At 40.9% G+C, this 24,128-nt stretch overlaps 1 protein-coding gene across 2 annotated transcripts in view; it reads left to right on the top strand.

Moving 5' to 3' along the window:
• Positions 1-24,128, top strand: part of LOC116396835 (metabotropic glutamate receptor 4-like) — a 153,578-nt gene that overhangs the window by 1,689 nt on the left and 127,761 nt on the right. Inside the window, exon 1 of one of the 2 annotated variants that reach the window (XM_031871735.1) lies at positions 14,059-16,667. The exons of the other annotated variant lie outside the window; for it this stretch is intronic. The gene's annotated coding sequence lies outside the window, so the exon portion shown is untranslated. Of the gene's footprint in view, positions 1-14,058; positions 16,668-24,128 lie in introns of those variants that run through there. 2 annotated transcript variants of the gene reach the window in all.

Below are 24,128 nucleotides of genomic sequence, written 5' to 3'. Positions count from 1 at the left end.
TCTGCATTCCCTCTGAACTTACAGCCAAGAAGGGAAATGTTACTCATATCAGTAAGTAATTATCTAAAGAGTCTGACTCAGCAAAAGGGAGATTTTAATTCAATCTCGTCCAGCCTCTGAGCCCCCACACGATAGATTTTATGTCTCATGTCGGGTTATTCTTGTTGGCATGTTCTTCACAACTGCAGTAACTGATAGCCTACCTGGATCTCGCTACAAAGTGCGCTTAAGAAATCTCCCCCAGAGAGAGATTGGGAGGAATACTGTGTGCGGAGATTGTGGCCAGCAAGAAGGTGCAGCGCTTATTCAAACAGCCTTAGATTTACTTTTCCATGCTTTGCCTGGCTTATCTTGTCCTCCGAGTTAGTTCAGCAAGTGCAGACTCAGCGTAAGACCCCTGCTTTGCCTGCTGCTAAGTTCTCTTTAATGTGTCATGGGCCAGAGTGTAAGCAGCTATGCAGAGATACTAGCATTGCCTCATTCTCTGCTTAATAATACACGAGGACACACCAGCATACTGTAGATAAGCTTTCGCAGAGAATACAAATGTGCCTTTACATTTCATTCTGTTGGCAGAGGGGTCAACTCCTGAACACATTCGATTGATGGAAACCACGATGATCAAAGTGATTGAAATCATTCCATGTGGGGGGCAGTTTGTTCTCCAGCCAGCAGAGAGACTCACCAGTATCCACATAGTTTACTGTAACCGCATGGATCCAAGAGCAAGGCTGCAATAAACAAACGTGTGCACTGTTTCCCAAAACAGACCCATGGTTAAATTCCCGATAGGCCTCTGTTGTTCCCTTTTACAAAGGCTTGTGCTGGAAATTGGAAAATGTGTGTGCAGTGTATATAGAGCCCAGGTTCTAGCTTCATTCTCCTCCCGGCAGACGCCATCTGCTCACTGGGGAGGTTTTCCAAACACTTCCATAGTAAAGACAGGGGAAATGAGAAACATGGCTACACTACAAACACAGCAGGCTCAGTTTTTTTTAATTTTAAATGAAAAAAAACAGGTCACTAAATCTAAAAAAAAGTCGAACTGTCCCTAAATAAATACATGACATAATAGAAATCCCTGCACTAATTCATGCCCTCATGTTGCATTAGCGTACGTACCGTATGTGTGCACACACCCACATGCACAGACGTATTTCCTCTCTATGCATCTAGAAGCACTCGTGAATTTCATTCGGTCATTATTTCAGGTTTTCAGGAAAACATCCTACAATTAGTGGACTAAATTGTATCGTTCTGAGGACAGTTTCTTTATACTGTATATGTTAATAGTGTATACAATTGCTTAAAGTCTATAATAACTCAGCTAATGGATCCATGATTTGTACGGATAACATCAGTAGGAGTTCATGAAGACCATATATTCTGAATTGTAATGGGCTGTTGACACTTGGAGAGAGGATGTCCTAACTGATGGACGGAAATGAAGTGTTTGCCCTTGTAACAGGTATTCACATTCAAACAGACGCTATTATCTCGTGCGGTTGTTCAATTTTGTGCATTAGGTTGTAAATTTAGAGTAAAGCAACAGCTATAAATTAAACCTTTAAATGGCATTTTAACGTCGGTAAAATGCCATTTAACGTCTTGTGAAGAAATTCGCTACCGAACACTGACTTCCATGGACTAGTATGAATTTCGCACATAACATGGATTCGTCGCTTATTATATTCCTGACATGTCATTAATTCTGAAATAGTGTGGAAAAAAATTGTCTCTCAAATTATTAACAATGGAGAGAAACAACAACAGAAAGCTCCAGAAGAGCAATGCTGTGCCTTTCCTGAGTCATCGTACACTTCCTAGGGCAGCGTTGTGTGAAATGGAGTGTGAAATGAGTGCACTTAACATCCCTGCAGTGGATTAGACACATTATCTTACACCGGGGTTCGAGAGCATCTTGCCTCTCGCCTGTGAATCCGTCATCAAGTTACATTCACCTTTCGTCAAGTCCATTTCATGTTCCCCACATGCCTCAGTCGCTTTGATCAATCAGTCCACGCCTGCAGCTCCAGACATGAGTGAGATAATCTTCAAGAGTTTACCTTTACTTGCTTTGAGCACCACGCAGTTTTTGTTTCATTAGTGTCTGGTTAATTGTCAATCACAAAAAAAGTACACAAGCTGATTTCTGAACTGTCTAAACTGTCTTCTGCTTCTTATTTTGCCCTTTATTACAAAGTATATACTTACATTTAGAGATAGAATGCCTGTCATATTGATAGAAGGGACATGTGCTTCGTTGTGCTTTTATCTACATAACAAATAAACATCTCTATTGAAGTAGAAATTCAGCTCGAGGCACTTTGACACCTATAAAAGCAGTTATTGCTGATGTACTGTGCATTTTTGTGGCCATTTACTTGATTGTAATGTATTTCTCTTATTCACTTGGGTAACTAACCAAACATAGAAGACGTGGTGGAACAGAAACAAGGCAGGCTTTAGCCCTTCTGTGTGAAGTTTGCATGCTCTGTGTGAGTTTTTTCCGGGAGCTGTGGTTTCCTCCCGAAGTCCAAAGACATCTAGGTTAATTGTTGATTGTAGGTTGTGACTGTGAGCGTGAATGTGTCTCTATGGCTACGTTCCCACCGCAAGACTTGGTGTCCAATCCGACTTTATTGCTCAGATTTTGTTTGGCTCTTAACATTTTTATTTTATTTTTTTTAAACGTGGCCTAAATCAGATTCAGCATGAACTGGTCACAATACTGTACTGACCCAGAATGTGAAAAAAGACGTCACACGCAGCACACTGTTGTGTGGAAGTACACATGGAGGCGTCCAACTCAGCGTTTACGGTTGCATTTATGAGTTGATGTGCAGGGGAAGCCAGAAAATTTGTCAGCAGATGATAACGAGGACGAGGAGGAGGAGGAGGAGGAGGGAGGAAGCCAGGAGTGGTGGGATGTTTTTAAACGAACTGTAACGAATGTCGATCTAGAGTGACGTAAAAGTTGCATTAGTTCTGATACTGTTCAGTTTTGCAAAACATCAGAACAGTGTCTGATATCAGACCACATATTAAAGTGGCCCCAATCAGAATTGAAAATATAAGAATCTATGTGATTTGTGCTGTTCATTCACGGAAAAAATCAGATCTAAGTCACATATGTGCAACAACAAATAAAATCAGATTTGTGCCAATTTTGCCTGCAGTCTGAACGTGTTCCCTGTGACTGGCTAGCAATCCCGCCTCTCGCTCAATGTCAGCTGGGATAGGTGACCCTGTAAAGGATAAGCGGTTACATATAATGAATGGGTGGAAGAATGGATCTACATTGGAAAATTTCAGAACATTTTTACCTTTAAAAAAATGATATAAATTTCCAAAGACTTCTTTTGGTGTCCAAATGAAGTGGCACACTGAACAACAGTGTCATCATACTTGATGATGACATTCTTTAGTTCAAAGATGAATACATATTGTATTAGAATCAGAAAACGACCAATGAGAATACATTGAGGAAGAAACTGAAATAGTAGAAAAGATACAAAATACATGAAGAGCAACTCTTACTATAGTCCACAGATGTTCAACATTTGCACAGGGAGCAGTGGGCCTACATCACAGACCGCATAGAGGCATCTCTCTTTCACTTTTACTCTCGCCACCATAAGTGGACTAAAAAGTCTAAAATACAGCGGGGAAAAATACTGCAAGAGTAAAAGGAACTGCCAACATCACAGATACAGCCACATGTCCACACAAGCCAGATATGTAGTTGTAGTTGTACTCATGTGTCCACATTGGTCCATATTTGCTGGAAATTACTTTGACATAGTCACTCAAGAGGCATTCTGGGAAACCAGGACTGTGAACCACAAACTGTAGTAGAAGTAGACGAGACTGGTGGATTGAAAACGGGCACACAAAAAGAAAATATCACCATTTCATCATTAAGTTAAACCTTGAATGAATTTAACATCACACTGATGATCTCGCACAGGAGAAACCTGCAACAACAGCTTTTCTGGCCACTTGGAGGCAGTAAAAACATGGTGTGAAACATATTTGACATATCATCACCTTGTTGATATGTTAACAAGCATCTACCTTTTTACTGATTCAGCAGAAAACCGGATGAATGTAAGACCAATATTCACTTTCCTTGTAACTCTATTTTTGGTCTCCATCAACTACTGAGGGAAAATATCTTGCTCTCTGGCTACTAAATGCTCCACTATGTTCACCAGCTCGTCACTAACTGTGAATGGCTGCTGTTTGGTGCTGGGCAAGTTGCATACATTGAATATTTAGAGCATTTTCTGTGGAAGCAGCTGCCAGCTGTGACCGTAAAACGACGCTATGATGGTGAAGGTGAACCAAAAATGTAAAGCGATGGCTGTAAAACCAAAACAATGAGCTGAAAGGTTACATCAGTTGTTAATATAAAAAATATGTATTATAGCTGCTTTAAATATAACAATCACTGAAATACACAATAGATAACGATACATAATATAAATAATCATGATTTGGAATATGTGCCACCAAGAGATTTCACCTTTTATTATTTTATTTAGAAGTCAGACAAAGTGGAGATGGAGTTACAGTTTCATTAAACCAACGAGGCAGGACTCAAATTATCATGTCAGTAAGTAAAATCCACAAAATCCACATATGAGATCTTCCCTCCCTTACTCCCTCCCTCCCACTGCTCTCAGTTCCCCTCAAGCTCCCTCCATGCCACTTTCCTTCCAAATCACCTGCCCTCCTTCCTTACCTCCCACTATTCCCTCCTTTTGCATTAATAAACTGCATTTGCATAGACATGGGCAGATTTAAGACATGTGCAGAACCTGAATGCATCATATTCTTAGCAACAAAGTACGGTGGCCATAAATGAGAGCTGTGTTTCCTCTTGTCCAATCAAAGAATGACAGTTATCAGAGATGAATGCTGTGACAGCCCTGATGGCACCAGTAACTGTTGCCTCCTATTTTCCCACAGTATCATCTGCGATTTCTTCTCCCGCTATTCATGTGCGGCTGTGTAATGTTTGCTGATGTCAGTGCTTCTCCTGCACTGCACCTGCATAATGAAATAATAGAAACACTCACGTACCGGCTTTTCAGAAATCATATTTTGACATATTATATCTCTCCTCTTCACAACCATACAACCTTGGCACAACTAAGGTGCTTTTAGTGACACAATACTTCAGATAGATACTTTTTGAGCTGCCCTTTTAGTTGAGCTCAAGCGTGGCCTGAGTAAAATTGAACATAGCAATGCTCCTGCTTGGATTTTCTTTCCATCTCTGAATGTGGGTGTAACCAGACAGAGGCCACAGTCCACTGAGATCACGCTGCACTGCACTCTGTTTAACCCATTTCTGCTCACTTTCCCTTGAAACCTCTTCTCAGTCTTTGGAGGTAGTTTAGTATGCATCTTTTCTCAGTTCTTTAAAAAAGAAGTGTATGAAGAATTTATCTTTATTATCAAGTCTTTAAGTAGCAGGTTTTTCAGCTGTCTTGCATCCCAACACCCATACAAAAACCTTTTGTGACAAAATAATAGTGAGAAGGGTTTGGCTGCTCTGTGTTACCCAGTTAAGATAAACCACTGGAGGTTGTTACGAATATTGTCAGCTGATAATTAGTTGCCCCTTGAAATTGCAGTGATTGATTTTTTTGGCCACATCGGGGCAGCGCAACTGTAAGCACATACCATCACCTTATACAGATGATATAGCAAACATGTCAGCAAATGTTAGCTTATTTACACATCCAGCAGAAACGGTGCAACATAAGCATTCATTTGTTGCTTTGTTTGTGTCCACCGGATGAATGTATGTCCAATATTCAGTAACTTTTAGCTGTGTTTTGCTCTCCACCAACTCCTGAGAGATATTGCATAAAATAAAGTTCCATATTCCCCAAGTCCCAAGTAGCCACGGAAACATACTGTATTACTTAGTTGTATCAATGGTTGTGTTCACTTTCAATGCATTTTTTTAAAGAAGGGAGAGCTAAAGGATTTGGCTTCAGGGTGGGCAAAGTCCAAAATAACAAACAAAGAAAATACAGTATAACCTAATGATATCAAAGAAACCAAAGTACAATGACTTTCCTCCCTAACTACAAACGGTAGAAACACATCACAAAGGCATAGATCTTACAGACGGGTGTGGCTTGTTTGGAGAGCGCCCCACGCTTCCTATGTAGTCAAGTAATATCAGGAATGAGCCAATCACAGACACACCCGTCACATTATCAAATGCCGTCATTCAAACTGATGGAGAGAGCACAGTAATAGCACAGTAAAACATCACCACAGTAAAGACTGACATTTGGTGCTGGACTCAAAGACGCTACAGAGCTGACGAGGACTGCAAAGTCGGCTGATTATTTTCTATGGGTTTGTCCCCGTTTCACGTTACACATTCGTCATTTGAGCCATCAATATGAAATGTATTGATTATAGCAGCTTTCAGGGCAAATTAAAGCCAAAAAATAAAGATGTTAATAAACACAACATGTCTCCACAGACAAGTTCCAGAGTCTCTACAAAGGCACTGGAGCTTGGTGTCGAAGGGGCCCGGTGCACACACAGGTGTCAGGATGCCTATCGTCCAATATAATATCTTCCCGAATGTGTTTCTGTATAATTCTGCCACAATTCTGAATCACACACATTCCGCTTTTTTGTTTTTAAAGCTCTACTTGAAACTATTCAACCCACTTAAGGCGGCATGCCGGTTGAGTAGATTTCAGGTCATGTAGCTACAGCAATTTATAATGAATCCTTTTACCACTTTTAACCACTCGGTTGTTTCACTCTCAAAAGGGACAACATGGGGGGAATCTGCAGTTTTAATGGCAGTGGATGCAGGTTTTAACCCCCTCTTTTGCTGAGAAGATTTCTATACAGCCACCACATTTCAGCACATGTGTTGATAAAGGGGCTGTAACTATTGGCTCAGACATCAGCACTACAAATGGATGCCTGGGCCTGCGGACAGCTCCGGGTTCTCACACTCACACTCTGCCGGCTGGGAGGAAGGTGTTTGATTCAAAAAATGGCTCTGCTCGGAAATAGATTGCTGGGCTTGCTGTGATGAGATTAGTGGTGTGCAGGTTCTGGAGAATCGACAGGACATGAAGAAAGCTTTATAGCTGCTATACGGCTGGTGTGCCCTAGAATTAGTGTCTTCGGGCCACCAAGGCGAAGTCTGAATCCTCTCGATGTCCTGTGGTGATTCATTTAACTTTGCAACGGCTGATTAAACTGTCTCTGCCTTCTTTTAACGAAGTATGACACAGGCTGACAGTTTGACGGTGAAACCTGTTTTACTTTGAATCTGCGGTGCATTGTATGCAGGCACCAGTGGCATTGCCTTATTAAAGTGAAACTTGTGCTCATTGGTGCAGATGTACATGTAGCCACACTAAGGCAGACTGGCATAACTCAATTTATGTGACAATCTACATCAATAACAACCCCGAATTTAGGTTTCAAATTGGGCCTGCAAATGACTGTATAAGTGTATTAATGTGTTTGGAAGATGGAACTGAAGACGGAAATAAGGAAGGTGGAGAGGAGGCAAGGAACAAGCAGAGAGGGATTTGTGCTAAATTGAGGTGTGCGATTTATTCCTGTAGTATTTTTCATATCGCAGAAAATAAAAAAGTATCTTGAGCAGACTTATTAATGAATCGCTATGCTATTTATTTAATCCTCCACATTAACAGGGCCTTCTTAAAATAAAAATAAGAAAAACCTATATCTCCTCTGACCAACTGCTGTGCATGCGCACATAAAAGGCAGACTTTGATTTAAGTTCTGCGAATATGTGTCTCAACCACATCCACCTACACTTTGCACACAGAGCACAAAAGCATACGTGGTGTTGAAAGGCACATACACACACGCAGGAAATGATTCGCGCCCAGGAATATTGGCACTTGTGCTACACACATGATGCATTACACATATCTAGAAACATGCAAATGCACACGCAGCTATAGGGGGGCAGATGCAAAGGGAGCGAGTCCATGAGAGCTCTTCTGAGATCCCTCTAGCCCACCGTGGGTGTTTTGTCTTTCCCGCGAGGGATGCTCGTTGTTTTGCGGAGGCAGGTTCAGCTCTCGGATTAATGAAAAGCTCCATCTTAGTCATGAAAAGAGCATTTTCACAATCTATTTAACATCATGCATACCAAAGGCTCACATTAGGCACTATTGACTTATGCTCGCCTACAGCAGTGTTTTCTGATGCATTCATTGCCACTGCTGTGATCTTCTGTGGGTAGGCTTCCCCCCCTCCAGCCGTGCCCATTGAGTCTCTTGCATTTCTCATGTTCACTGTCAGAAAACTCATTCTTCAGCGCGAGATGAAATATGGCACACAACTGGAAGTCTGAGGGAGTTATTGAAGAAATGAGAGTAATAAAGCTTCCCAGGACTTGTGTGTTTTTTTGTTTTGGGTAATGTCTTTTCTTTTCCCCGTCTGGCGATGGATGATTGTCCACAGAAACAGACGATGCGATGGCACCGAGCACAGTATATTAGCCAATTTAGTCAAACCTTTATAGGTCAAACACAGCACTCTGAGTGCTTTGGCTGAGTGTAGAGCCAGGTCGCAGCCTTGTAATGCAGGATGTCTCTATCTCGGTGGCCAGGCTGACAAGACAAAGACTAAAGTGGTGTAATAGGCTGCAGTGGAAAACCTTGCAGAAGCGCATTCCATGAGTAGATGTTATTTCAGCGGTCGCTTCTGTTGAATTATTTAACGCAAATGGTTGTAATTACACAGTGACTACAGTGAGGACGTTCGGGTTGTGAGGAGTGTCCAGATCATCGAGGGGATCACAGGACTACGTGATAAACTCATTCCAGGAACTCCTTCCAGGAACCGCCGGATGCTCCTCCCCACCGCCCTCCTTTCCCTTTAGCTCTGTCAGCCATTTCTCTCCCGTGAGTGACTGGCGTCAGGCCGGCCCTCTCAGAGCTTTTAAAAGGCTGTTAAAGGTCCTTGTGAGACACGGCCCCCTATCCCTCTGCCGCCACCCACGCCGTCCACCCAGCCCGCCCACAAAGCCCTCTCAGCAATCACAGCTTCTCGGGATGTCAGCTAGCATTACTGTAACCCCCCTTACGCCTGCGATCAGGGCTCAGCCATGCAAGTGGAACTGGGGCAAAGCGAAGGCACTCGCTCGTGGCAGCCAAGGGGGAGACCGGTCATCTCCGCCACACTGACCTCTGAGGGCCTTTCGAGGATTGGGATGTGACGGCGTGGGCGATGAATGATGGTGAAAGTAATGCTCTGATTCATTTTGTTGGTGTAAACACAGAACGACTAGCACTAGCTGAGGACTCAAATAAGACACAAACGTCATCGAATTTTGTGTTTTTTGGAGGGGAAGACAACTGGAGGGCCCATTATGTGGCCCCAGCTCTCCTGTGCTGTCCAGGTTGGTTCGTCTGTCAAGGTAAAGTGGCAGGACTGCAAATTCTGCCTGACAGCCGAAGCTCCCCTCAGGGAGACTAAGTGGCGTCAACCTGTCGTAGTCACACACTGTTGCTGACAAGGTGATGATGAACACCTTTCATTAAAAGGCAGAAGTTGGGCTTTTCCTCTGAGAGAGCATGTTCCGGTCTTAATGTCAAAGGGAGAGGACCGGGGCTGGACCAGAAAAGGCTTGGGGCTCAACCTCTGTAGGATTTTCTATGCGAAGACCTCCAGTATGTCACCACGATGTGCACACTCAGAAATTCATAGGAACTACAATCAGAGCCACAAGAAGAGGTGCACTCCTGGTTGGATTGGAACCCTCTTGTTGAAAAATGTTTAAATCTTCCCGCAAGCTGTCAACTGTGCGGATGCTGCAGTAAACATATGATATGTGGATTCACATCGCTTAAAGCTATACACTAAAGCGATGGGGGCTCCAAATGGTGGCGACAGATAACTATTTGGACAATTTCAAGTTCTCTACCCAGAAATCAGGGCTTGGGAAGTCATCACACTGCAGACAGCAATACCGGCTATAGTTTGTGATTGCTTTAAAGGGACAGGAGAGGTCATAGCTGGCAGAAGAAACATTGCTGAGGCCAGTTGTCTCCAGTCAGAGCCCTGATCAGGAAGACCCTTTGACTCAAATTGTGATTCGTCACTCCTGTGGGCACCCAACACCAGAATGTAATTTGGGTAAGCGGGGTTAATCAATGTGGTCTGGATTGGATGGCGCGTTGGCTTGCAGTCTAATTTGAACTGATAACAACAAATGTGTTTTTAAATGAAAATCTTGCCCGCTGTAGCTTCAAAATGCAATATACTGTAGAAGAGCCCCTACTAGATTTTGAATAAATACTGCGTACTGAAATATTGACTGTTTCCTGGCATCACAGTGTCACACTGCCGAGAATTGTTGACAGATGTTCGGTATCGGTAAGGGAGTTAAAGAGTCAAACTGTGTGGCATTACAGCAAATCCCCTCAACGGCTCATCACAGGCAAAAGAATTACGAACCACCTGCTTTCCAAAACACACAACACTAACAATGATAATTATGATAATAATTAACTGATACTTCTGCTAATAGTAATACCACCGTACACACAAGTACTGTGTGCGGTGTGATCGAAAAGATTGAAACCTACATTTCAATTGATTATTCAGTTAAACAAAAAGGGAATATGTGCAGCGGTGGATCCATTAGGGCCCACTGGCAGAATGTAAATTATGATATTAGCGGCAATAAAATAGCTCGGATCTCTCAGTAAACACGAGTGACTGAAGTACCCCGGCTGCCAGCGTATGGCTTCAAACGAGACACGGCTCCCACACCTACAATCTATCCACAAATCATTACTGGCCTAATGAGCAACATCAAACCCCGACATTACGACAATATACTGCCATCTCCATGACAACTGGGTTCGCAGAAAAATAGCAATATGTCCCTGGGACTTCCGTTTCCGTCGCATGCTGCAGGTTTTATACCCTGCAACTTTATACCATCAATCTTTGGCACGTCAAGACGTTGGAATGTGTTCTGTTTCAGCTGTGCCACCGGCGGCTCATGTAAGTGCAGGATGATGCTTCTGCACGTTATCCCCTTTTTAACATTAGAGGATTGCATCTGCACTCGCAGTGACCACACAGTGTCCAATTACATTGATTTTGTTTTCTCTTCTTTTGTTATCCTGCTGAGTATTTTGTGAGCTCGGAAGGTGCACTGAGTGAGAGAAGGCAAGCGGAAGGAAATAACTGGGTTACCTGATATCATTTATTATCATTTCAAAACATAAAAAAAGAGGATGAGAATAATTTAAAAAGTCCACATTTACATATCGCTGTTGTTTAGTGGACTTCCCAAATGTTAATCTTTTACCCCAAGTGGAAGGACAGGTTCTTTTTTTGTTGTTTAGAAAATTCTACCCTTTCCAAATAAAAAAACAAACACATAGTACTATGTACTACTAACAATACATCTATGTTTCCCTTTTCATGGCACTCTGGTAGTCCTGGTGGAGATATACTGTAACTCTCTGTGTTGCCAAAAACAAGGTTCCCCTTTTTGTGATGAAAATTGTCTGTCAATTCTCAGTTGAATTTCTAAATGATCATGTTTCTTTAATGTGTTCATTTTAACATCCTGCACCCCATCGAGAGTGGGACAGTGATTGCACAGACCCAAAAAAAAAAAAAAACAGTAAGATTCTGGTAAATATATTGTTCAGTTTTCATGTCTCTTTGACAACATTTATCGTTCACTGCAGCTTGTTATGATGTTACAGCAGTTTTAGGGCCACATATCGTGTTACCATGCATATGGAAAAAGGCAATCGTAATATGATTACGGCAGTAATGTGAGTGAGGTGGGGCTCGTGTACATTGTGCTGGTTGGATGATGATGCTCTTAGCAAGAGAAAGCTATAGCTGCACTAACATGTGGAGTGTTCAGCTTTTACTGGCATTCACAGAGAACATTAAAGACATGTTATTGTCTTAATGGGATCAGAACACTGTTCTCTTATGACATGCAAACAGGATTAATGATATACAGTATGTGGAATTATATGAGCAGTTATTTTACTTGGACTATTAGAAAGATTTATTTTTGTGTTAACTTATACAAATGTCAGGTACATTAGCTGTTTGGCTGAATCATCTTAATTCATCTTGATTATAGGATACATTGCAACACCATACAGATCATAATGGTCCCCAGCGGATCAATCCTGCCGGCTTTGGTGATCTGTTGACTGTTAATCTCTCCACCAACAGGCCAATTTTTTCATTTATCAATTGAAATATATCAACATATACGAGATTCCGAATGATTTGGGTCAGCACCACCACAAGGTTTTGCAATTTTGAGTGAAATCTAACAACATTATTAACAAATATTGAATGGATTCCTATTATTTGGCATTTTGATATTCATGTTCCCATCAGGACGAATAGTTATTTATTTTGTCCAATACTTTGGTTTATGACCTATTATATACCTGCAAAACAAAATACATCCCCATCAGCCTCAGCTGTTCTTTGCCTTTAGTGCTAATTATCAGCATGCTAACATGCTAAACTAAGGTAAACATGATACCTGCTAAACTACAGCATGTTAACATTGCCATTGCTTCACCTCTGTCTGCCTCATTGAGCCACTAGCATTCTGCACACTCTTAGTCTTGTTTTATACATGACATTATTTATTTATTATAGCGGTGCGGCTTCACAGTCCTGCCACATTATTTTGTAGAGCTGTGGTGGCTCTAGTAAAGCAGAACTTTCTATTACGAGGGTACAGTAAGAACCGCAGGACTTTAAGTGTTAAGAGCTGGGTCAAAGTTCCTCCATAACGACTTTCCCTTACAGTACAATTTAAAATTACATCTGGTTTAGTAAATTCAGGGCCAGTCATTCAAATTAAAACTGTAAACACTTTATATTTTATTGAAAAAAAATGCCATTGGTTTCAGATATCCATTACAAGGACATAAGGACACAAGGATACAAGCCCTAACTGTGACTAAAATGTCACTAATTTAAAAATGTACATAAATGATATGCAATCCCTCTCACTTTGTGCTGAAAGACCATGTCTAGTTTGCACATTACACCTGTTCATGAATTCATGCATAACTCATCAGCCGCACTTTGTCGCATAAGAAGCAAGGATTCAAGGATTCAAGGATAATTTATTGTGATTATGCAACACAGGGTTGCATAACGAAATGTAGTTGTAGCCCATTTGCTGCACATGAAAAAACATGACAAAACATAAATGGTCGTGCATTCCTGTAGTGCTTTTATTTGGTTTTTAAATCTGCATCGGTGGGAATGCAAACAGCAACAACAAAACAATTCTCTGGGCATAATATGGGCGGCATCTTAACATAAAAAATTCGACACCATCATCAACATTCATGCTCACAAGCGTTACTGTTTTGCATGCGGATGCAGGGCTCGGGTTGATGTGTTTGTCTAGTTAAACGCTTACCCTCATCTCAGCAAATTGGATGGCAGTTTAATAAGTGGCGCTAACTTTTTAAAACCGAATTGATTTACCTGTCACACTTATTTCCTTGTTTAGTTATTACTTTAGATACTGACAATATACATAGGAGATATAGTGCCATCTTCTAAATGGTTTTCCGAGCAAATCGTTGTTAGACATAATGGGCTATGGATGAGGGGGAAAAAGTAATCAGAATTTGGTTTTAGGGTTGTGTCAGTTAATTAACACCTGATTAAGCGGTCAGTGGAGATGGCCGCATGCTGCTGTGAGAGGAGGCTGTGAGCACAATCAAAAGAGGTGCCCATTAACCATTAGAAATGTTTCAGAGGCTCACTCGCTCTCTCTGCACAGCTTAAAAACAGAACAATGTCACAAAATTACACAATTCTTAGACGAAACGGAACATTAATGTCGGCACATTTATCCATACACAACGAGAACACAAAGTAAGTCTTAATCAGAAACACTGCCATGCTGTTGTTGGTTTTTTTAAAATGTTTTTTGTATAGGAAATGAGTTGTTATAGTTGCCTCTGGTAGAAAAAAAGAAATCTCATCAGCAGTCAAGCTTGGTACTCTATAAAATTGTCAGTGACATCCTTTTCTCCTGCCCCTGAAGACTTGTTACAGTGTTCAGGGCAACTTGTGAAGTCATGGCGGTGGAGACAGATTTTTTGAATTGTGACATGAATGCAGACAGAGAGAGGCAGTATTGTTTTCTGGAAGAGACATCTTTCTCCTCGAACAATGTCCCTTTCTTTTTCATTCAAATAATCTCATTTGAGATTGCATTGTTGTGCTGTCTTCCACAGTGTCACATCGCAATTACATTCTTGAAGAGACCTGCGATAGGCTGCGGAGTTCAGACAAGTGTGCGTTATTCTCACTTGTACGGCTGCAGTGAATTTCTGATCATTGATTTTTCTTTGTCCTTGTCTTAAAGTTGCAATGCAATTGTTTAGTTTGGCCTTCTGTGTGTCAGGACAGCCTCCTCCAACAGTCACAACGGTCGGCCTTTAACTCCATCTCCGTTACTCTATACTTCATGTAAATCCACAGGGTTGAGTTCTGACAACTGGTTACATTTGGATAACAGTCTTATTTTAAGGCCTCTATGTATTGTGTGTGTCCTGAGGGAAATGCTGTGAAAGTTATTAATCCAAAGGGTGGTCCTAGATCACACTGTGAGACATGTGTTATTGGCTCATTTGGAGCTTGGGCGACCAGAGATAAGTGTCAGAAATGTATAGATCAAAGTGTCACAACATGACTACTGCTTCGACCACTATCTACAAACCAATCAATGGGAATCTGACATGAATCCTGCCATAGACACATGCATGTAGGTACCACATTGACATGTATGTATCTGTAGTAAATGCAATTTCTTACTTGGTAAAATAAAATAAAAATCAGCAGGCATTCCTTGCACGAGGCTCAAAATGAATAGTGTTTCAGTCTGACACAAATTGCAACCAAGATTTTATTCGACACATCTTGAACATTCTGACTTGCAAATAACCTCTGCTCTTATCGCACAGTACAGGCTCTTTAGCAAACATTTGTTAATCCCCTAATCAAGCAAAACCATCCTCTTATCTAAATACCTGTCCAATAACAGTGGCAGGCTTACATTATTGGTCTGCACAAAAGGTCTGTGTGCGTTTGTTTTTTTACAGAGCAACTTGCAGGATTTTCTGATCTCACAATCCATTTTTACTGGGCTTGAATTGGGTGTGTTGCAGGGTGACTTTTTATTGTCAGGCACTGTTGAAGACTCAGACTCTGTTGCCAGCTACTATTTTGCTGCATTTGTGTTGACAAAAGCTGGTGAACAGAAGGCTTCCCAGCCTACTCACTGACCATGCATTGCACGGTGAGTGGCCATGCCCACCTGCAGCTTTGGAAGGAGACCCTTCGCTGACAACATCTGCTGCAGGTCTCAAAGGATGTGTGGGCCGTCGACCGCTAATCTGCACTTCTGAGTGTGATTGTCTTTGGTTTCTCACAGGAGTTTGAAGGATAATGAGAGCTTTGTTTTAAAAAAAGAAAAGCAGAAAATTGAACAAAACCAAGAATTCCTCCTAAACGTGTTTGAAACGTATAGGTTAAGGAACAGGTGTTTACACTCATGAGCTGACAGTATAATTAAATCAAGTGTGCATAGAAACAGATATTTGATGATAAAGTAAAGTCTCTTTGTAGAGCAGCATATAGATCCAGCATCTGCTGCGGCAAGAAAAAAGGCTCCGTCCATACGCACAAAAACATACATGTTTTCAAACATGTAGTCAGCACAGGTTATAAAGGTTCATGATGGTGCGTCTTTGCATCAATGGGATAGTGGTGATGAATGTTTTTGTAAAAATAAAAGTCACCATTTATTTTCTGTCCTTATTTGTCAGAACTTCTCTGTTGGCTTCACAAACCATCATCTCTTCAATGAAATCACCACTTTCAGAATAGTCTTTTTGGGGCTTTTTTTTAGTGCTAAAGGCACGTTATTTTTGTACTTTTACTCAAAGAAAGTCCATTATAATCTTACAGAGTCCTGGGTAACATCTACAAATTTCTTTTTTTATCCAACCAACAGGTGTTACAGTACGTGTTAAAGAAAAAAGCAACAAATCACCACACTGGAGATTTTTTTCCTTCAAATTTGACTGAAAGATGAAGCAATTATCTAAATAATCACATATTAATTTTCAGTTGACAGACTGATTAATCAACTAATCGTTTCAGCTCTAGACATGAGGCACAGCAACATTTGCATTCCTTTGAAGTAGTGTTTCTAGCCACACATGCACATTCAAAACGTACAAAATCCTGACTGTTTAAAACTGACCCTGCGAAGAGACTATTTTACTCAATATAAGTATGTTTGCAGAGAAGCTGGTTAATGTAGTAAATAATTAGTCACATAACATGTATGTCTTTGTGGTCCTCTTTCTACAACATTGTCATTGAATTTGTGTTTCTGGTGAAACAGCGTCCTCTAGAAGAAACTACCACTCAATGTCCATTTATAAGCATGTAATCATGCACGCAGGCACGCCTGAGGACGCCAGATGAAGTTAGCATGAACATATAAAGTACAAAACTAAGTACACGTGGCTAATTAACTTATCTGTTAACGGTCAGGACTCTTAGAAGACCCGAAACTGAAAATGTCGGTGAGTGAAATGCGCTCCTTATCTGTCTTGCTTTTTTTTTTGGTTTTACTGATCAGCTGGCAGAACAGCCCGCCGTGGCTCCGTCTATGACTTGGACGGGTTGGTAATGCTGTGGAGGCTATATTGCTTAATTGTGCGGTGCCTCTGTTTTGGTTTGAATTTGCGTCACAGTACAGTCGGTGTGCTGTAGTTGTCAGTAGTTAATGTGTACATATACAGACCCGAGGAGCGTTTCCACAGGGCTCCTTGGGCTGGATGAAGCCACCTGTTTACTGTTTTCAGGTTAAACAGGTGGTCGGGTCGTTGCATCTTAGATGATTTCATCCTGTGGGATAGTAGCTTTGGTTTACTTTATAAGGAATACGCTATAAACTGTATGTTACGCACGTCAGGGTAAATAAATGAAGAGATAGTGTGTAGGTCATATATTATATGTATGTATATCAATGTATATGCATTTGTGTGTATATATATATATTAGTGCTGGGCAACATTACAATTTTTAATCGCGATTAATCGCATGGATTTTTTGCAATTAATCGCATTGTTATGACAAAGTTCAATAATGAATTCAAAAGTAGTGTATTGCGCACTTTTATTTTAAAAGTACTGCTATATGAACAAAAGGTCAATAACATTTGGTTTGCAAACACTTAAAACACATCAGGTTCTTGTTAACAGCAGTATTCCCTTTACACAGTAGCATTTATATCTCTTCACTATCTGTGCTCAGTGTGTGACTTTATGTGAAACGTTTCACTGCTGTGCAACATGAATAACATGTTTCAGCACGTTTCACCACGTTTCAGCACAAATGTCTGTCTTCATGACAGTCAGAGCATGTGAATGCAGCTCTACTGTTCATCAATATGCTGTAACTCCAAGGTAATTATGGTTACCCAGCGATCAAAGAATAAAGACACTTTACCCGCAATTTACATATATATATATATATATACACATATATATATATATATACACATATATATATATATATATATATATGTATATGTATATATATGTGTGTGTGTGTGTGTGTGTGTGTGTGTGTGTGTGTGTGTGTATGTCAGTGGTGGGCTGTCAGGGCCTGCAAGGCCTTCTCTGCTGGCCTAAACAGAATCACAAAGTTATATCTATTTTATAATTTAATCATTTTTCTTAAATACACTACATGTATTATAATTTAAAAAAATATTTTTCCCATTATCTTATGTTCTCATTGCACAGCTACTGTGTTCCTCAATTGCTCTGCTTCCAGTGCAGCTTGTTTTAAGTAGAGCTTTTATCCAATCAGATTTCACCTCTGTGTCTCTGGGTAAGAACAGAGGCACTTTGCAGTTTAAGTGAATGGGGACGATATTGTTGATTGTCATAGTCTTCAACCAATCAGATCTTTAGTTTGATATGTTGGGCGTATTCTTTGACATGGCAGAGCCTGCTAGCTGGCTTAGTCATATGTGATTGGTCAGTGGGCTAGCCTGACATGTTGGGCGGTGACAATCCCAATATCTGCTGCCTCTGTGGAGCAGACATTTTCAGCCTCAAATGCATTAAAACCTATTCAAGAAATACAACTGGGGAGGCTCGACTGTCTTCACTGGCGTCCATGAATCGAGAAGGACTTCTTACTGGAACTAAAACGCACAGATGTATTGAACAACCGTGAGATTAAACTCTTTGTTAACAAAGAAAGGAGGAAGAACAGCTAAATAGTGAACAGCAGCTCTGGTAAGTTAACTGCAGTAGCTTTAACTGCCATAAATATGATCTATGTCATCATTTAATATGCTTGTTTATATTATATATTATTATTTATACAACTTATATGGATTTTCGTTTGGTTTTATATGTGATAGGAACTATTGTTACGTCCTATGTTGCGCTGGGGACAAATTTAGCCGGTGCACAGCAACAAGACCACGCGCGAAGCGGCGGCGGTCTATATACTCCGTGCAAGGTGTTAAAGTTAAAGTGTTAACGTTAAGTTTAAGTTTTTAAGTGATCTACTTTGTAGATTCATGTGTTTTCAAGTGGACTCATTTTCCCTCTCGGTGTTGACAGACGAATAAATCCGTCAGTAACAAGAACTATGGAGTCGTGTATTTTCTGGAGGGAGTGACAGGAGAGTTACTACTCTGTTAATTTGTCTCTCGTGTCGTTTTCATGATATGGGTAATATTGTTCCCTCTGATATGAATAATATTTGAATGGCCCGTGCTCTTGAGCGTGTGGCGGAATGCGTGTTTTAGCTGAATTGATTTTGACTCATTGTTCGTTAATGCCGCCGCATCCCGTCATGCCGGTATTCATGTATCTGCACTCAGTGTATTTGTAGGTGTTGAGCTTCTTTTTTTCGAGTGCAGGCCCAGGTATAAAATGCACGGCCCGCCACTGGTGTATGTATATATGAATATATGTAATGTAGCTTTTAAATGTGATCTGTGAATGACTATGTGGTTTGTTGTATTAACTCCACTACTAATCTGTACTCTGATTTAAAAAAAGCTACAGGTGTATATAGTATTTGTTGAAGGTATCACGTGTGTTATCTGTGTGTGTATGATATATGTAGCTAATTTATTTCATGGCTTGAACATACATCTACATGTAATTTGAATATCATTCTGAATTGCATAGCTGAATGCCATGTGGTTTGGTCCTTCTAGCACAGTTCAGCCTCCTTCAAGTATTTCTTCCAGTCAGTTCTCAGTAAAAAATGAGGTTTGGACACATGTAGTGAGGCTCTGTGGGACAGCCTCAGCAGGTAACTGTAATAAAATGTAGTCCTGAAAATTGGACCAAAGCGGTAAAACTCAATTTGATTTTGGTATCTTTTCCAACTATTTCAGAGAAGACTGTTTATTGTAAGTCTGTTGTCTTGTTTTTTTTTTGCAGTTGTTCCTTTTGTAAAAAAGATTTTAAGATTTGTTTGACATTTTGAATACGAGGAGCTGTTTGTTAGCTGGTTGCCTGTTGTCTCCCAAAGGCGAACCCATGATTCTCTCTTATAATCTTTGCTTGTAGGCCTCGTGTGTTCCCAAACAAGTAACAGGTTTTACATAAGCCTTTTCTGTATCTTTCTCTCAGATACACTGGAGCAGAAAAGTCCTGCACTCTGGATGTGGTGGAGATAATTGTGCTCAGAAGGGAGACCCTCTTTCCCTGGGTGTTGTGCATTTTTCTTTTTATCAGCTGCAGCAGATTCAACATTATTAGTATTATTAATAATATTAGCATTATGGGTTTTGTGACGGTGGTGGCTCTGCCGTAGAAAACCTCACTCATGCATTTTTCTCTAGGATTCGGCTTCAATGGGAAGATTTGAGGTCAGATTGAGGCTCAAACTTCAACTGCAGCCCTGAAACATGGGCACTTGCAGCTATTTGTGCGACTTTAAACAGCCCTTGTTCCCATTATCTCTGAAAATCTAACAAACCCCAGACTATACTGATATGACCTAGTTTTCCATATGTTGCAGCTTCGAGAGGTTCTGTTGGAAATAGGTCTCTCGGGGCCACCGGTTTGATAAGACATAAAATTCCTTAATCCTGACAGGCAGGCAGGTCGAGCTCAACAGATACAGTAAATCAATCAATGTGTCTGAGAAGTAGCAGCCTTCTGTATCGACTGTGAACCCCCCCGCCCCCCTTCTCACAGACACTTTCTAGGACACGCTTGACAGTGATGACTTGGGTTATAGTCTGTCTTCCCATTCCAGCTTCCTACTCAGCCTTTATAGTTTGTATTGTAAAAAAAACAAGGCTGAAGAAGAGAAAAAAAGAAGTGTATTTGACCCACAAGATGAAGTACGCTAGGCATCATTACCAACCAGCGGAGATGGTTCACCTCATGCCATCTTTTAACTGGTCCATTAACCAGCTTCACAGAAGGGAGTGAGAGAGAGAGCGCAGCCTTCGGTGCCAGGGGCTTGGAGACACCAGGACGTTTGGATATATTTGAACCTGTAGCTTCAAAATTCAAGCTTGCCCTCTGAATCATATTCAACACAGGCCCCAAGGTGTGCATGTGATGATAGGTAGGAATTGAAAGCTTTTATAGAGACGAAACCTGGCGGCGGGGGTGAATACCAAGTAGAGTTGGCACTTTTTTTTTTCTTCTCAAAAGCACAGCTTAAACAAGTGTAGGAGCCTCAGTGAACAAAGGATAAGACTCTGTAAAGACGAACGGTGGGAACTGAGGAATATGGGGGTGTGTATTTCATCATTACAGCAAGATGTTCGACATTGAATCAGTCAAGTCAGTGAACGGGAAGTCAACAATTTTTAATACGCTCCTCTGACTTCCCCTCATAGCGTCTTCATCCTTTTAAAGCGGCATGAGATTTCTCCCTCCCCTCCTCCACGGCGGGAGAATCGAGGCTTGTTCTCACATTTCAGTCCATTTATATCCTGCCAGATGCAGCTCAGTGATCTTAGCCCGCCATTAGCGTGCACAGGAAAGCATCCAGTGCAAGTAAACAAAAAAATTAAGGGATGGCCCATTTCTTCCTTTCCCACATTTCTTCCTGTTCCTCAACCCTGTCTTGCCACATGACTTACGATTTCTTCAAAACAAGGCATTACATCCGCCGGTTTTGACAAATCACAGCTCTGTTCTTTGTGTTTATGAGCCTTGTTTTGCGTGTCCTCACATTTCTGTAGCCGGCACAGAAATGGAGCGGCTCTCTGGTGTAGTTGTCATAATGTTGATATTTTCGCGAGATAAATTGCAGCCGTGTTTCCTCAGGGTTCTCGACGACGGGAAATCAAACGGCCACAGTCAGCTATTGCATAATATCATATCTTAGCAAGAATAACCGCATATCTCAGGGTTTCTAAATAAGTCACAACTGTCAACTGTGTTTTGCTGTTTTCTGTAATTAATGCACCCTAGAGTTAAAATATTCAAGCCCCTCGCTCCATCTCACTGTCTGTCCAGCAGTGACAAAACACATCAAATGTCAAGGGAAAGAGATTGGGATCATGTCAATCATTTTCTTGTTTTCGGGGAAAAATGCTTTTCCCAGTAGACACCTCTCTCAGTGATGTGCAAAATACAGACATCATACCGGACATGATCCCATCTATTTTTAGTGACCTGTTTTAGTACTTCATTTTTGAGGAATTCACCTGAAGCCACTTTTTTGATTTCATCGATTATTTATTTTTATCCTCGCACCGTAGAAGGAGTAGTTGATTAAAATGATTTAATCGACCAACAGAAATTTAATCTGGATACATTTTGATTGTTGAAAACTCAAAACGATTTTTTGTCATTTTATTTCTTTTTATCATTGTGAATTGAATATCTTTGGTCTTTGGATTGCTGATCGGTCAAATACAGAGATATAAGGGTCATCTGGGGATTCTGGAAGACTGATGAGCAATTCCCTGATTTCACAGCAATTGTGGGTTCGGCCTATTTGAGAAAAAACAATCTTCAAATGAACTGAAAAATCCTTAGTTGCACTCCTTCAAGGTAAAGTCTGATGTACAGAGAGTTGAGACACATAAAAGTAAGACAAATATTATTGCACATACGGAATAGATCAACAAAACAAGCAATTAGTACATCTTTGACACTCCTGAATTGCCGTCCAATCACTAATCATAATCATCTGCCCTCCGTATTGAATTACAGTACTGAAAGATCTTTAAATTATAATTAAAAGTCAGAGATTAGAGTGTGCTGGAGAGTGTGTCTGTAGAACCTTTCTAAGATTGATACTGATACACTGATTATTACTGCAAGAGAAAGGCAGATTTCCCTCAGGATGGTAAAGATGATCACAGTGAAGTAAACGATGAATGAGGTTTTACTGTTGAAATTGATTGGGATTAGTTGTATCCTGGCTCTTCAGCAGCATCTATATCTGGCTCATTTGTCTAGAAAATGCTTAAGGTGGTCGAAAATAGAAACAGGGTCGCGTTGAACCGAACAAGTGTCGTAATTGGAGCAAACTAAAAGACGCAGTCAGGTGACGGGACAGTTGTGTTGAAAGCTGTAACTGTAATTTCCTTTAATTTGGGTCTCTCTATTACAGTGTCCACTTCAGCTTTGCCCTGCTTTGAGAGGTATAGTTTTCTCTTTGCCAACTGTTTACTCCGACAACTGTAGTCGGTTATTATTGTGAAGTATCTAAAAGTGGTGGGAAACACTCCTCAGCTGCAGGCTTGGCTGAGCTGCTGCTTAAAACGAAAAAACTAAAAGGTTGAAACAGAAGAGAGAAGAAACCCGCACATTCAGGCTGCAGAGATCTGAGTGAGTGGAGGCATCTTTCTATTGTGAAGTCTGACACAAACTGATATCAAGGTTGCTTTTTGTCTCAAATCCTGAGTGAGGCAGCTGGCAACAAACACACTCTGTTCATCAAGACTTCTGTTCTGTAGCGATGCATGGAGGCGTGTGAAGGCCTGAAGATGTACTCTGTCAAAGGTGTGCACATACTGTAGGAGAATGGTGCAGCGATGGAAATGTGTAATACTAAGAAAAATATAGACCTAAAATGTTTAGCATGATAATGATCCTTGCATTGATGATGTATCATCTTAAGCTGTTGAACTTTATAGCAGAAAGTTGGAAGGAAAATGAATCAACAACTATTTTGATAATTTGATTACTTGTTTCAGCCCCTTGTCAAGCAAAAAGATGAAATCATTTCAAATCAGACTCTGTATCTTCAGGGTTTGAACTGTTGGGTGGAAAAACCAAGACATTTGAAGACGTCACCTTGGACTCACTCGGGGAGATCATAACGGGCATTTCATACTAAAGAAGATGAATCTATTCATCAAGAGAATACACGGCAGATTAGCGAATTATGAAAATGTAAGTTAATCGCAGCCCTAAATAATTGACTAGTACGAGCTGACGTAATGATAAATGCTGTTTACAGATGGTTACAGGGATGCGGTAGAATGCTGCACAACATGACGCTGAGTGGCTTACAGCAACAATTCAACAACATTGCTGTTAAAATGAGTCAACATTTTCAGGCTGAAAAAGCAGTTCAGTGACAGATGGCCGGCTCAGTTGAGTGTATGGCACTAATTGTATCACGGTTTTCCGGCTTTGCTGCTCAAAAAAAAACAGGTATTACCTCCCAGACCACTTACAAACGTATCGATGCGTCCTTCTAACGCTCATTTCAGTCCTTTTTTTTTTTTTCTTCTTCTTTCGCTAGAAACACAGTGGCAGCCTTTTCTAAAGCTCTCAGGTCCTTGTCTGCAGCTTAAGCCTGCTCTCTCTATTCGCTTTCCTCAGGGCAGCCTTCCTCCACCTTCCTATTGATCGGCTGTGCAGCATCAACATGCCGGAGTGTCAATTAGAGGGCCCCTCCTGCCCATCTGTGAGAGGAGAGCTAAAACACATCTATAAAAGTTTCCTTGGCTGGCTTCGCCATCCAGCAGCTGCTCGATCTCACAAGATGAAGAGGGGAACAATCTGCTGAGTATGTATATA

The sequence above is a fragment of the Anarrhichthys ocellatus genome, unplaced genomic scaffold (assembly GCF_004355925.1).
Source record: "Anarrhichthys ocellatus isolate YVR2014 unplaced genomic scaffold, GSC_Weel_1.0 scaffold60, whole genome shotgun sequence".
Lineage (NCBI taxonomy): Eukaryota > Metazoa > Chordata > Actinopteri > Perciformes > Anarhichadidae > Anarrhichthys > Anarrhichthys ocellatus.
The sequence above is the reverse complement of the archived record's forward strand: the minus strand, read 5'-3'. Positions and strand labels throughout refer to the sequence as shown.